Below are 15,697 nucleotides of genomic sequence, written 5' to 3'. Positions count from 1 at the left end.
TTTTATTCTTCACTAATTGCAAATGGCGTTTACATTCAAAATATGAGGAATTTTGGTGGCATTTGTTCGGATATTCTTCTCTTTCAAAATTAAGAAGAGAATAAAAGCAATACGCAAAGACAAAAAGTATTATCAGTACTAAACATTACCAATAATAATTGCTACGAAAGACTAAATACGACCTCTTTTACCATCTCTCATGAGCTGTATGTATTATTAACAATTTTTTAAAAAACGTCTCTGACTGGGATTCGAACTCGCGTTCTTTTCATTTGTAAGCCAGCACCTTAACCACTACACCAAGATCATGGCGTGGTGATTGTTTAGTTGTCCTCGTATTTATTGTATTTGAGTTTTATGTTCCCACTTCGACAATTTTTACTCTTTTTTCTAAGTTTAACAGCTGTTTCTGGCTTTCTCTTTCGGTGTCATCCTTTATTTACACTATGCACTATTCGTATTCACAGCTTGTGCTCCTCTACAATGTCTTATTCAGATTAAACTTTTCTTTTTGCCCCACAGTAAACATTTGATTGATTTAATTCTCATACTCTCCACGGATGGAGCGCAGGAATGCCAGACTCGAAAAATAGGTGTACATTTACTTTCCTGACAGATAATACTGTACAATATTGAAACTTATAGGTTTACTATGAGTGAAATATAGTAATGGAGTAGAACAAATACTGTACTGCAACATAAAACTGAACGTACAATATTGGTAGTGTACAATACTAGTATTGTACTAGTACCTACCATAGTACCATAGTACCGTACTAGTATTATTTGTTACAAGACATGAACTCAGTTATTGTCTTTTGTCGCAGTGAAGAGAGTGTATTGGACGACGCGTAGTTTCGCCATCGTCTCATAAACATTATATCGACAGATGTAACAGTAGCCTGTTGTTCTAGGTAACCTACATATACTGTACTGTTGTCTACATGCACTGTTATTCTAGATATACTGTAGTCAGAAAACGTCTTTTGAAATACTATACGCTATGTATTATAACACAGTAGACCCATTCATCCGCTTCAAACCGCGATTTTACTGTTATTCCGGCTAATCTGAACAATCACGTAATTCGAACAGGGTTCAGTCCCAATTAGTTCGAATTAGCGTGACTCCACTATAATGAGTCGGAAAACTAATATTAAAAAATTAGTTATTGGTCCCACAACATTTTTTTTTTTGCTTTAATCGAAATAAGCTGTAAGAATTTCATGGCTTCTTATTTTTTTATTTTTTATTTTTTATTTTTATTTATTTATTTATTTTTTTGATCATGTATTTATCGAAATAAGCAACTGGAAGTTTCAGCGGCGGGAGTTGTAGGAAAATTGACTTCCCCTAGATATGGAGCTGTTTAGAACTCACTTTTGAGCAAGATATTTAAATAAGCCAAGGCAGAATCAGTAACGACGCAGCTTTAATTACTTGGGGGAACACCCACAGTTTTTTTTTTTTTTTTTTTTTTGTGGGGAATCTATATTTTGTATACTGAAAGATAATCTAAGGTTACTTGACCTTCATTACAACATGTCTGGAGACGTTTGACCTCTGGCCCCCATTTAGCATCGCCACTGGACAGAAGCAAGGGGTATCACTACCTCTGAGGAGGAATATCATTCCATCTTTCCTATTACTCGGACACTATTATCAAAGATCTCTAATTGCGTAGTTTTAATTGTCAAACAGAATAAACATTTATTAGCTGGAAACACTGCTTGTAATCTTGGTATGGGAAAGAGCTTTTCCTCCTCCTCTCTCTCGTCCCTCTGCACTGCTTCTGCTTTTGAGAACCTAAAGACTTCTAGTAACCTTGCCTTAAAGACTCTTATTATGGCCAGCTAAAAAATTGTTCGCTGCAGAAGGACAACATAACTTTCAATGAATACATAGAAGATTGTCTTCCGGCCGAGTGCGTGTATAGACTGTCTCACGCAGCAACGACATCTGTAAGGAAAGAAGATTTCTCTTCTCGCTGAGTTTCCCAGGTTAGTGTCAAAATCTGAGGAGAAAGAATGAATTAGACAATAATCTAGTGTTAAATCCAAACACTCCTCGTTAAAAAGTAACGACTGCAAGGACGTCAACTTTTAAAGACGTTTGCAAGTCATGCTTAGGTTTGTTGCTTTATATATATATATATGTATATGTTTACAGTAAAATATCAAGGTCAAGTGCATATTTCCTGTTTTTCACTATTTCCATGTGCTTTTTTTTTTTAAAAAAAAAGAAAAAAAGTACATACGAGAAGAAATTGAATTAATGGAATTTAATAACTCATGCTTTTTCATATATGACCATAATTTATTTTCGTATTATGTTTCATGTTTCTGTTTTTCTCCTCAACGCTAAAGATTGGTTTAGATGTCCCATGAATGAATTTTTGGTCTGTATAGCGTAGCTATTACTAACCATGTAATAAGTCCGCTTTACGTATACATATCATGGACAATACAGCTTTTTACTCAGTAAGGTTTATATTATTATTATTATTATTATTATTATTATTATTATTATTATTATTATTATTATTATTATTATTATTACCTGAACCTGCGTTATCTACACAGCTCATCATTCTCTAATATGGGCATGAATCTCCCTCCGATTTCATTGGTATATCTGTGTATGTCCCTTTACAGACACAAATGAAGGATGAGATGAGTCTCAAAGAGAGTGAATTGCTGAAGATAAATACATAAACGCAGCATTTTAATGTATATCTGTTTAATTATATCATTTTAATAGTAAGTAAGTTTATGGCAAACTTGGAGAAGCGATAGATGGTGTCAAATGCAATATTTTTCTTGTTAAAATCCATATACAAGTAAGACACATTATGGCTCTATAGACCCCTTTGGAGTTGTCAGCCAGTATATAACAAGTTTTGACTTTCAAATGAAAGCAAAACGCCTGCAATGTTCGTCAACCCACAATACGTAGGTCTTCTATTGGCTGCCTAACGCAATATCAATATTTGCAATGCCCTACGTCGGCTAAACGGCCTCTAAAACGTTGAATAGAAAAATAATGATTTAAAAAATCAATGAGAACTAGTAAATCTGCACCAATTTCGAAACAATATGCTACCAAACAGCATACATGAAACAATGTGATTCCTAATTTCTGACGACAAATTAACAGGTACGAAGCAATGGCTCAATAGCCTCATGACCAATTCTTTCATTCATAGAGTCCGAAAAATGAGACAAAACATAAATAAATAAAATAAAATCAGACAAATAAACTTGCAGATAAGGTACACATTTTTACACAGGCTTGTGCCGATTTATCTGACAACCTCTCAGTGATATTCATACATAACATCCTACTACTGAAATTCAATTGTGAAACTGATGCAGGGGGATTAAGAGAAGGAAATGAAAAAGATGTGTGAACAAAGGTAGAAATGCATTGTCTTTATCTTGCAGCACAATTCAGTGCTGCCAAAATGTTTACCTTTTATCAACATACATGTTACTGACAACTTTCTAATGTAGCCCTATATATATAAAATTATATCTATATATTTTCCGCTAGATTTCCAGCCAGATGAATTATGAAAACTCTAGATTTACGTTATGGAACTAAATGATAAAACTTAGAGCTAACTGCATGTTAAAAACTCTAGATCTAGCGCAATATGTGCTTAATTGACTGCCAGTGAGGTGCGCGAAGGCTTGTTTGGGAGTAGGAGAAGCAATAAATACAACAGTGTTACAAATAGCCGCATGAACAGCTTCCCGAGCTCCCTTGTGGCTAAGTGGTTAGCGTACTTGGCTTTGGCGTGGGAGACCTTGGCTCAATTCGCAGAGGGAGACCATGTAGTTCGGATCTCACGTTAAGCTGTAAGTCCACTCTCATATAGCCTCGCTGCTGAAAAGGACGGTAAAGTGATAATTAAATGAAAATCAGCGAACAATGCGTCCACAACTCTTTCGAGAACTTACTTTTGGAACTAAAGCCTGAGACAAACATCTTGGCATTCCAGCTAAACGAATAAAACGCAAGCTCTGGCGCGGCGTTGCCAAGTGGTAAAGGGGTGTGGCTATGGCTAAGCAGACAAACTACAGCGCGATCAGGTGACAGGGGATAGACGTGGATGTGTACAAAATAAACGTGGCAATACCACTGGCCTCTCATTTGATAACAGCATTTAAAGGGAACTTGGAGCGCCGCCTTCCAATGCCAAGATGTTTGACACGCTGTTATATTCTCGTAGTTACAGTGGTTATCGTAGAACATGAATTTTTAGGTTAACAATAATTAGTTCTTGTCGATTTTTTCGGAAACTGCGCATGAGGATTTACACGCACACACATATAATTTTGTTCAGTTCAATGAGATTTATCGATTATTGTACGTCTTTGGTCAGTTTTCCCCGTTAAACGCTATAATATTGTCGAATTTGGAAAGAATCTTAACACTAAATGCATAATTTCATTGTCACATGTTAACCATTTACGTATATGTAAACAAAATATAGACGATTTTATTGGAATTATATTTTCATACCTCTAAAATTAAAGTGGTAATACGCCACACGATGACTTTTCAGTGTGAGAATTTTTTAAAAATTCAGTATGAGGATTTAAAAAAAAAAAAAAAAAAAAAAAAAAAAAAACATTATTTGAAATGAGGTACCTGTAGAAATTATGACTAAATATTTGCTGATAAACCCTCTTTAGACATGACGCCTTACAATTATCTTCATGGTCGCAATGCAACGCGCGATTGAGGACTTCTTCGCAGCAGAAATTACATACTTCTTTAGTCGTATGAATTCAATAGTTGGCGGAACGATGGCAAAAATGTGTCGCTCCAGCCGAGACTACTTTGACTAAAGATATGCCACATTGACTTGATCCCTAGTCTTCCGTTAAGGCGCTGCTATCAGCTGAAGGAATTCCACTCGCTTTCTCTCGCTTAGCAATAGCTGAACCCTTATTGGCTCAACGCGTGGGTGTGTGAGGTTCTGAGCTTTAGTTCGCGTTTTAGCCACGGCTCAAGACATTTTGGCAGCACAATAACTATATGGTATAGTTTTCTTTCTTTGTTTTTTGGGGGGCGGAGGGGAGAGTAGGAGACAGAGCTGTGAAAGTGACACTTTGGGCATTTTAGTCGCATCAACCTACTAGAAATAAAAGCATATCAAATACATTGAACAATTGGCACAATTTAGTGTGATTTTTTTAAAAAACGGCTTCTGAAAAATATTCCGGTAAAATACATGAATTTCTGATAAGCAGTTGCGGGTTTAGCCCTGGCACGAGGACCTAGGACCCCAGTGTTTTGAGTGAAAAAAAATATATGTATTGAAGCTATTATTTATACATTTTTGAAAATTTATGGAAAGCGTTGCCTTTTACTCTTTATGGGAAAAGTTTTGAAATATTAGATATAACTTCCGTTGCAGTTCTTCTGTTATGCAATGAGTAAAATAATACTTGAGGACCGTAATGTCAACGTCCACTCAACCCATAATACCCATCGGGAGAGAGTTAAGTTTAGTGCAGTCAAATTAGCAAAAAGTAAGGCACAACTTAGTAACAAGCTGAAAATTAGTACAGATGTTGGGAATGATGTTCTAAACAACATATTAAAACTCCCCTGAAATCTCAGGTGACCTTCGCCGCCATATTGGAAAATGGCGGCTGGAAGTGTCAAATGAACAATACATACATAAAAATAGCAATATCTTTGCTATGGTTGAACATAAAGAGATAAACTTAATGTCATTTTATAGAACATAGATAATACAGTATTTTTTAAAGAGAAACAATTTTTCATAAAACGCACACTTTTACAAATATTTAGCTCTAAATTCTAAAATTCCGAAAACTACCATCAAACTGATTTACAATTTTATTGAACTTAGGAAGTAAACATTAACAAGTTAAAATTTGACATAGATGTTGATAAAGATTATTTAAATGACATACTAAAATCCCGCAACTTCTTCGTTCGCCATATTGGAAAATGTCAAAATATCTTAAGTAATTGAAAGATATTTTGTTAAGTGAAATACAAAATCTGGACCGGGCTAAATATTTGAGAAACTGTAAATGCAGTCGATCCGAAGTCAATTGCGATCAATGGTAGTGCAAGGGGGAAACATTATGACGTGTTTAAGGTTGTCTTCCGCCATCTTGGTATCAACTTGTTTATTTTAAATGACAACATGGTCATGTGACATATTAAGCAACATCCTCTTCGAAGAGAAACACAATGGTAAGATTATTTTTCCAAAACCTGCATCAGTTTTGAAGTTTTGAATAGATTTAGGATATGTTATATGTGAAATGCTGTGAAATGTGCTGTGCGAAGTTTTGAATTCAAAGATAAAGTAAAAAAAAAAAAAGTTTCGTAACATCTCACATTACGTATTTTTTAATAACCTGGTAAAGAGAGAGCTAATACACATGAGACAATTACAATCACATGACATGTTCAGCATGCCCACCGTTCTGTTCTATGCGTATCCTTAACCGTGAGATCCAGTGCTTTTGCATTCTGCGAAGCATGGTTGGTGATATTTATTCACAGGCCGTAATGATTCTCCTTTTCAGGTAGCCAATGTCAATAATTTTACACTTTTAGACAATAGCCTTAAAGTGTCCCTAAAGATAGAAATCCAAAGGAGGTAGGTCAGGGACCTTGCTGGCCATTCATCTGGTCCATGCCGACCTATCCAACAACCGGGAAAGTGTTCATTGAACCATCGATTACATTACCACCATAATGCGGCGGTGCCCATCTTCTTGCCAATATTGATGAAATCACCCTTCTTCTTCCAACAAAAGTGGCATAACAGTGTTTTCAAGCATATTTCTATATTGTGCAGCATTCCAGGTTCCATCAATGAAAACAGGTCAAATAAGTTTTCGCCTCATACTCCACACCACTCCATTACCCTACTTGCATCTTGTATCTTTGATGCATCTATCTAATTAAAATTTGTATTAGCCCTATACCGAACATTTGCCCAATACCGAGAAATCTTATGGTAAAGCTTTTTTTTTTTTTTTTTTTTTTTTCAAAATTGCAACGGTTTTAAAGTTGTGAATGGATTTAGGGTAAATTATCTTTTTCTTTTTTCTTGTAGGTAGGACAGGGTGCTAACTCGAGAGGAAAGAATCGAAATTTTCCTTTTGGCTGCATGATGCAGTTCAGCAATAACATCCGTCTCGAAAGAGCGACATCCTAATCGCGAGCCGGTGACAGACAGTGCTGTACGAAAACTAATCCGCAAATTCATGGCAAAGGGAAATGATGATTTACCTCGATCAGGATGACCACGAAATGCAACTGATCCAGACACATCAGCAGCTTTGTTGGGATGTATTGGTGAAAAGTCCCATGAAGAGTGTGCGACGACTATCAAGTGAACATAATGTTAGTGTCAAAAGTGTTCAAAGAATATTAAAAAGGGAAAAGTGGCACCCTTCAAAATTAAAGGTGAAACAAAAACTACCAGAGTATGATTTAGATAGACCAATGGAGTTTTGTGAGTAGGCGTTGGCTCAGATAGCTCGTGACCCAGTGTTTCCTCACAACATTGTTTTTAGTAATGATGCAAATTTCTATGTAACAGGTGAGATTAAGAACCAAAATGTCCGATACTGGGTTAATACAAATCTTAATTGGATAGATGCATCAAAGATGCAAGATGCAAGTAAGATAATGGTGTGGTGTGTAATATGGGGCGAAAACTTATTGGACCTGTTTTCATTGATGGGACCTGGAATGTTGCACAATATAGAAATATGCTTGAAAACACTGTTATGCCACTTTTGTTGGAAGAAGAAGGGTGATTTCATCAATATTGGCAAGAAGATGGGCACCGCCGCATTATGGTGGTAATGTAATCGATGGTTCAATGAACACTTTCCCGGTTGTTGGATAGGTCGGCATGGACCAGATGAATGGCCAGCAAGGTCCCTGACCTACCTCCTTTGGATTTCTATCTTTAGGGACACTTTAAGGCTATTGTCTAAAAGTGTAAAATTATTGACATTGGCTACCTGAAAAGGAGAATCATTACGGCCTGTGAATAAATATAACCAAATATGCTTCGCAGAGTGCACAAGCACTGGATCTCACGGTTAAGGATACGCATAGAACAGAATGGTGGGCATGCTGAACATGTCATGTGATTGTAATTGTCTCATGTGTGTTAGCTCTCTCTTTTCCAGGTTATTAAAGAATACGTAATGTAAGATGTTACGAAGCTTTTTTTTTACTTTATCTTTGAATTCAAAACTTCGCACAGCACATTTCACAGCATTTCACATATAACATATCCTAAATCTATTCAAAACTTCAAAACTGATGCAGGTTTTGGAAAAATAATCTTACCATTGTATTTCTCTTCGAAGAGGATGTTGTTTAATATGTCACATGCCCATGTTGTCATTTAAAATAAATAAGTTTATACCAAGATGGCGGTCACTAAGACGGCGGAGGACAACCTTAAACACGTCATAATGTTTCCCCCTTGCACTACCATTGATCGCAATTGACTTCGGATCGACTGCATTTACAGTTTCTCAAATATTTAGCCCGGTCCAGATTTTGTATTTCACTTAACAAAATATCTTTCAATTACTTAAGATATTTTGACATTTTCCAATATGGCGAACGAAGAAGTTGCGGGATTTTAGTATGTCATTTAAATAATCTTTATCAACATCTATGTCAAATTTTAACTTGTTAATGTTTACTTCCTAAGTTCAATAAAATTGTAAATCAGTTTGACGGTAGTTTTCGTAATTTTAGAATTTAGAGCTAAATATTTGTAAAAGTGTGCGTCTTATGAAAAATTGTTTCTCTTTAAAAAATATTGTGTTATCTATGTTCTATAAAACGACAGTAAGTTTATCTCTTTTTGTTCAACCATAGCGAAGATATTGCTATTTTTATCTGTGTAATGTTTATTTGACACTTCCAGCCGCCATTTTTCAATATGGCGGCGAAGGTCACCTGAGATTTCAGGGGACTTTTATTATGTTGTTTAGAACATCATTCCCAACATCTGTACCAATTTTCAGCTTGTTACTAATTTGTTCCTTTCTTAATTAAAATTTGAGCTTCGTTTACTACACTAGTTGGAAATTTCAGCAGGATCCATGAAAAATTGTAAATCAATTTGAAAATATTAGGCAATCGACGAATTAGTTCTTGAATGGATGACGATTATGTGTTGTGTTATTGAGTGCTGGTAGTAAAATATAAGAAAACGAAGACAAAAAGCAACAAAGATGTGTGCTTTCTCTTATTTTGCGCGAGAAACAAAAAAAAAGTTATTTCTTCTTATATTCCTTACAAAGTTTTGCTCGTGTTTATGTTCTGCCTTACCTCCCCACCCTCATTAGTTTTTAGCTTCTAGATCCGCCATTATTGACAAGAGGAAATAGCTAAGCCCATCTGTCCTTCAACGATGCAAAGAATCGTTGTTATGGCATAGGGATAGAAAATGTCAAGAGAAAAGATCATCTTCTCTCAAAGAAACAATGAGTCAGAAATACGTACGGGTGGCAGCATTGATATACATGTCACTCTAATCGCTCTCATCTGCTGATGAATATTCTTGATAACTTAATTCTATAGTTTATACATTGAATAGCATTTACTTAAAGTTTTTGTGTGTGTGTGTGTGTGTGTGTGTGTGTGTGTGTGTGTGTGTGTGTGTGTCAGAAACACGATGCAAGATTAGATTGGTAATAGTTTCGTAGTTGAAGACTAGCGTCGCTTTTCAGTATCAGGGGAAACAGGATATAAGACATTATGTACTTGCAGCATAATGTTTCCGATGGGTTGCAAATAAATATAATAATATGCAGAAGTTACAGTCATAATTTGTCATAAACATTATAATGAAAATGAAAGTTGTAAACTTTCGTTTGACATTCGAAACAAATTTTGAAGAATAACTTATTGAAAGAATTTCAATATTTAATAAAACTTTTTTTTTTAAAATATATTAACCAACTACACTGCATATGCTGAAGTATTTCACGGTCTAGCCTCGAGGACTATAACCATATTCTAATGAAATTTATGTAGGACCACCGGGGAAAGTAGCCTACCTCTTCGGGCCGCGGTGGCTCCGTGGTAGAGCGTTCACCTCTGGTGCTTGGGGTCCCGGGTTCGATCCCAGCTCCCGCCAAGTGAACTTTGTGATGGACAAATACCGTGTGCGTGGGTTTTCTCGGGGTTCTCCCGTTTCCTCCCATCATTCCACCATTTCATTCATCACTCATCATCACCGTCGCCTTTAGTCTAACCGCCATAACTGTGGGACGTAAAACTCAAAGATTTCTTCCAAACAATAACAAAAAGAATAATCAAAATTGATGCTGTTTCGAAGTTATGCATAAATATTCCCAGAATATAACGGGTTGAAATGAAAACCTCCTCATTTTGTGAAGTATGTTAAAAATTAAAATAAAATCTACTAAAGACAATAAAAAGGATCACGCTAAAAGTTTAAGTTTCGTCCGATATATGTCAACTGATGAAGGATGTTTGCTGCCGTATAGTGGCGCGACGTGTAACTTCTAGCATTCTACATTATTATAGGCCTTTGTTTCAATAGTAGAAAATGGAATATGGGTACTCACCATTAAAGTCACCGTTAACTGTTAAGATTTTCACGGATTTACTTCATTAACGAATTCGGCCGAGATAATTGCTCTAGCTATTGCAAAAAAATAAATAAATAAATAAAAAATCGCTTTCGTTCAAGAGTTATCGTGTGGAGAAATGGACGGACGGACGCATTAACATTACAATCTTGCAGTCTTGGGAAGTAACGTAACGCAAGGGGCGCGTTACTTGTAACGCGTTACTTTTTAAGTAACGTTTCCTCTAACGCGTTACATTTTTCCAAAGTAACAGTAACGGTAACGCGTTACAAATTATTAAGTAACGTACCTACTTTGCGTTACTTTTTCGCGTTACATTTGGGATGAGTAACTACAATATATGTATATTTTTTTTTTCGGAAGCAAATGTTTCTTTCCTGTAAGTGAATTTCTCAGAATGGAACAATGGAGCATGAACGATGTCAGTGACCGACAATTCCTGCACTGTTCGCCTTTTCCCGTTTCGCCTTATGACCTCTAGCAATGAAATTAACATGTAAAACCTGTTATCACTTTTCATCTTAATGCAAGGCGGAACGGGAAATCTCGATGTGCATTTTCCCGTTTCGCCTTACGAACTTTACGTTGGTAGGCTTGCAAATACATTCATACATACAATTTGACTTGTTTATTTACATAACAAAATATAGAGCCACTTGCTGCTTTTGGAAGATGATGACAGCCTCAGGGAAATCACGTGTACTGGTTGCAAGCACCTGGAAGATTTTGTCTTAGATTTTGAAAGCTCCAAATCAATACATTCAGTGAGTGAACTACGAGTGCAATGGTACTGGTAGTCTATTTTACTTTGATTGGTGTTGTTTTTATAAAGATGGAGAACGAAAATATTTTATCGTTCGAACATTTGAAATAATACTTTTTCTTAAAAGCCGAAGATGATGGTGAACAGCAGTGGCGTATTTAGGGGTGGGGCTTCCGGGCTTAAGCCCCCCCCCCCCGAAATCTTACTATAGTAAAGTATATAAAATATCTTGCAGAATTTTGACATTTTCAGGCAAAGCCCCACCGAAACAAAATCGTAAGTAGGCCACTGCTGAACAGAATTTAATAGTAAAGTGGTTCCCCGGCGGGAAATATTTATCAACAATTAGGGTGCCATAATGAACGACATTCAGTAAGGGTTTAATATGAATAAACGGTGTTCTGATGAGCAGGCCTACTTTATTGATGTAATGTTGATGGTATGTAATATTAGGGTTCTTTTAGATCAGTTTTCATATCCTAAAGTCCCGTTGATTATAGAGTTTGGAACAACTAGCTTTAAAAAGCATGTATCTATTTTAGAGTTATTGGCAATTTTGATTCACCCCCAGTTCATGTGTTCTCATTTCGTCAGTTGTAGTGTAATGTTTCTCTATATTCTGTATTTTTAATTTTACATAGCAACATTGATATTATTATTTAATTAGTTTAGCAGAATAATAAGCAACCATTGTTTCTAACGCATAGGGATGGGCACGAGTCAAGCTAAAACTCGACTCGAATCCAAGTCGAATTTCGAGTCGAGTCAAAAGTAATATTCTCGAGTCGAGTTCCGAACCGATTCACTGTTTTTGGCGTCGAGTTTCGAGTCGAGTCGAGTTTGATAAGTGGCTCTCTCGTTTTAACTCGTTTTGAAATCATGGGCTGATTACACTGGAAAGCGAAAGCCATGAGAAATGTAAGCTAAGCAGTAATATGGAATACTTTTAGTGTTGCTCACGAGAGGGGACACTGCTCGCATCTCGTCTCGTCTCGATAGCGAGACTACAAGAAATTTTTTATAACAAGCTTAGCTCGGCTCGGCTTAACTAAGCCGATGGCTCGAGCCGGCTCGCTTGGGGTGAACCATCGGTTCGAGCTGGCTTGATTGGGATAAGCCATCTGCTCGGTTCGACTCAACTGAGCGAAGGGCTCTAGCCGACTCGGTTGGGTGAGTTGGCTCAGCTCACTTCTCGGTTTGAGTCGATAGTGAATGAGCTGTGAGCCGATCTGCTCGAGTCGTTGACAATTCTAAACCCGGGCCGAGCAATTTTGAAGATATTTGGCCAGTGCCCTATAACTTTTAACAACGTTTGGCTCGAGCCCGAATACTCAACCTAGACTCTCAACCCAAATTCAGAAGCTCGTGAACAATGTCCTTTACTCCTAGACTGCACGACTACCGAGGTTGGCAATCAACTACTTTTTTAGTATTCATATATAAACCGCCTATCTTTCATGTTTATACATAGTGTTGTTATATTATTATTATTATTATTATTATTATTATTATTATTATTATTATTATTATTATTATTATTATTATTATTATTATTATTATTATAATAGCGGTAGTAATAGCAGTACGGAAACCTGAAGCAATAAGATTTTTTCCACATATTCAAAGTTTCGGACCTAAAAGTAACGCGTTATTTTCGAATTAAAGTAACAGTTACTTTTTTGAGGTAAGTAACGCGTTACTAACGCGTTATATTTTAAGAGAAAGTAAAGTAACTTGTAACGCATTACATTTTTCCAAGTAACTTACCCAACACTGCAATCTTGTAATGCTATTCAGTCTGCAGGTGCATCTTGTCTCATGCGCTTCCCTCGTTGGAGCTGCCTCGTCTCGAAAAGTGTATCGTTAAAGTGATATTTCGTCTTGCAAAGAACATTTGTGTCTATTAAAAGAACTCTGTCTCGTTTCGTATTTAATCACGAAGATTGTGTTCTCTCGTGGTTAATCGTACATGCATGAATACGCAAGATGGAATCACTTTGTTCCTCCAAGTAACTTTATTGATAAAAATTGTGCACCAAGTTGGGGAGGGAACGTAAAAAGGCAAAATAGAATCCGGGGATAAGGACAACCATTTGTTTTCGCAAATCTGACCATTCATGGATGGTATATTCAAATGTAGGATATGACAATATCTTAAAGATAGCTAATATATGGACTAAATCTTAAATCAGAATGCAAATATCTATGCATCATGAGCAATTTCATTTTCTAAATAACAATTTGACTCGACGTAGATAAGATATTTAAATCACGAACTATATATACACACTTATTGGTATATATAGATAGCTGAACTATTTCAATTTGCTTTTACGTAACTGGTGAACTTCGATCCCAGAAAGTTTTTTTTTTTTAAATTCATTTTTAGTCTGATAAAAACTCTCTGACATTGAAGAGCGCAAAGTTTGCTCTGATAAATTACTGCACGCTAAGATAACAGTCACAATTGAAACATGAATAACAAAAGGAAAGATTAAGTATAGAAGAAAAAGTGAATCAAATCTGAGACTACCATTAGTTACTTTTGTAAAGACACTAGATCTGTCAGGGGCAAGCCAGAGAGGAAGTTTGGAGGACTTCTATATATGTAGTATTTTTTTTCTTTTTTCCCTCTATTAATCTACCTATATAAAGGAAACATCTATTCATATAAATAAAAATGAAAAGAGTGTTTGTAATCACATCACGAGAAAACAGCTTCAAATGAATATTTAAATATACCTAGTATTTATTTTCAACTTGGTTTTCATTATGTCACCTTGATTATAATACAGATTCTACGCAGAAGAGATGGAAGTTGAAAAAAGGATGCTAAAAATAAAATATGTCACGAGTCCGCCTAGTTAAAAAGATAAAACATCGTGCATAGCCTTCTCATTAGCGGACACAATGTAGATAAGACATTTATTTCGAAAATGTGTCAACGTCTTTGAAAATTCTGCTTTTAAGGGGAAGAAACTGACAATTTCTTTATTTTCTCTCCCTGGTGCGATGAAATTGACGTTGTCTGTCTCATCATTAAACGAAAAAAAGAAAGAAAAAAAGAAAAAAGAAAAAAGAAAGAAACTTGAACCTGAGCGCAAAGTTACGCAATAGTGGCGTGGTGTGGAGTGAGCCTAGGAGACTCGATCTGTTATGCCTAAAAGGTTTAAGTTTGTCGGCAATATAAATCCATATCTTTGACTTGGTATACTTCTAGGCAGTGGCGGCAATTGAACGTTAAATGTGTGTGTGGGGGGGGGAAAGGGGGGGTAAGACATGATCTCAATATTTGTATATCAATGTTAGTTTTCCTGGTTGTTTCGAACACTTTGCTTGACGAAAGGCTGTAACACTGATAGGATACTATCCTTTTCATTTAAAATACTGTATATCGTATTTCATATTTTATTAAATACATTGATAAGAGCAATGAAAGTAGGTACTCTTAAATAACGAAAGTATAAGAAGAGATTTGATTCCTTGCTCATGAACATCTCAAAATTCTGTCTGGAAAATTTGTGGTCAGATTATTTAATAACAAATTTGCAAAATAAATAAATAAATAAATAAGAGGGATAATATTAATCATAGTAACGAATAATGGGACTTGTTTTATAGAAGTTCTATTGAAATTGGGTATTACAGAACAACTTATATTTTTAATTCCACACATGTCATTAAATGTACGTAATTACTCTTAGAAAATGAAAGAGTAAATACTACAAACATATGCTTCGACATTTAAAGAAGTACACAGTTTCAATATTAATTGCTTTGAATTGCAATTAAAACACAATTCCTGTAGCTTTTTTAACTAAAAAGGGAAGACAAATAACCAATACGTAGGCCTACTCACGCAACGGCAAATATTATGGAGCACCATCTTTTTCTATGAACCAATAATACGTACAAAAACTTCACATTTCCGAATGAAATTATACACATTAAGGGGTCACTTCAAAAAAGTGGGGGCAACTCCCCCCTTCCTGACCCCCTAATCGCCGCCTCTGTTTCTAGGTAATTGTAGGTAAGAAACCGTAGGATATTCACAAATTTTAGCTAGTGCTTTTACTACTTCCAGTTTTTAGTTTTCCGCGATTTTCTCGAAAATGGTATCAGTTATCGTACAATATCAATTTTAGGTTTACAATAAATAGTTTTTTTTAATTTCTCGAAACCTACACATGAGGATTTTATACTCCTCTATATATATCGTTTTCTTCAGCTCGGACGAGATCTATCGATTGCTATATGTCTCGTCTTTTGAACACTT

General features: G+C 35.8%; 1 protein-coding gene across 1 annotated transcript in view; it reads left to right on the top strand.

Annotated features, from left to right (window-relative positions):
- Nucleotides 1-1,690: 1,690 nt before the first annotated feature.
- The window catches only part of glob1 (globin 1), a 75,686-nt gene continuing 61,679 nt past the window's right edge, over nucleotides 1,691-15,697 (top strand). The window contains exon 1 of the mRNA XM_081731605.1: nucleotides 1,691-2,000. The gene's annotated coding sequence lies outside the window, so the exon portion shown is untranslated. The remainder of the gene's footprint in view (nucleotides 2,001-15,697) is intronic.

This window comes from Thermobia domestica, chromosome 11 (genome assembly GCF_964235325.1).
Source record: "Thermobia domestica chromosome 11, izTheDome1.hap1.1, whole genome shotgun sequence".
NCBI lineage: Eukaryota > Metazoa > Arthropoda > Insecta > Zygentoma > Lepismatidae > Thermobia > Thermobia domestica.
The sequence above is the reverse complement of the archived record's forward strand: the minus strand, read 5'-3'. Positions and strand labels throughout refer to the sequence as shown.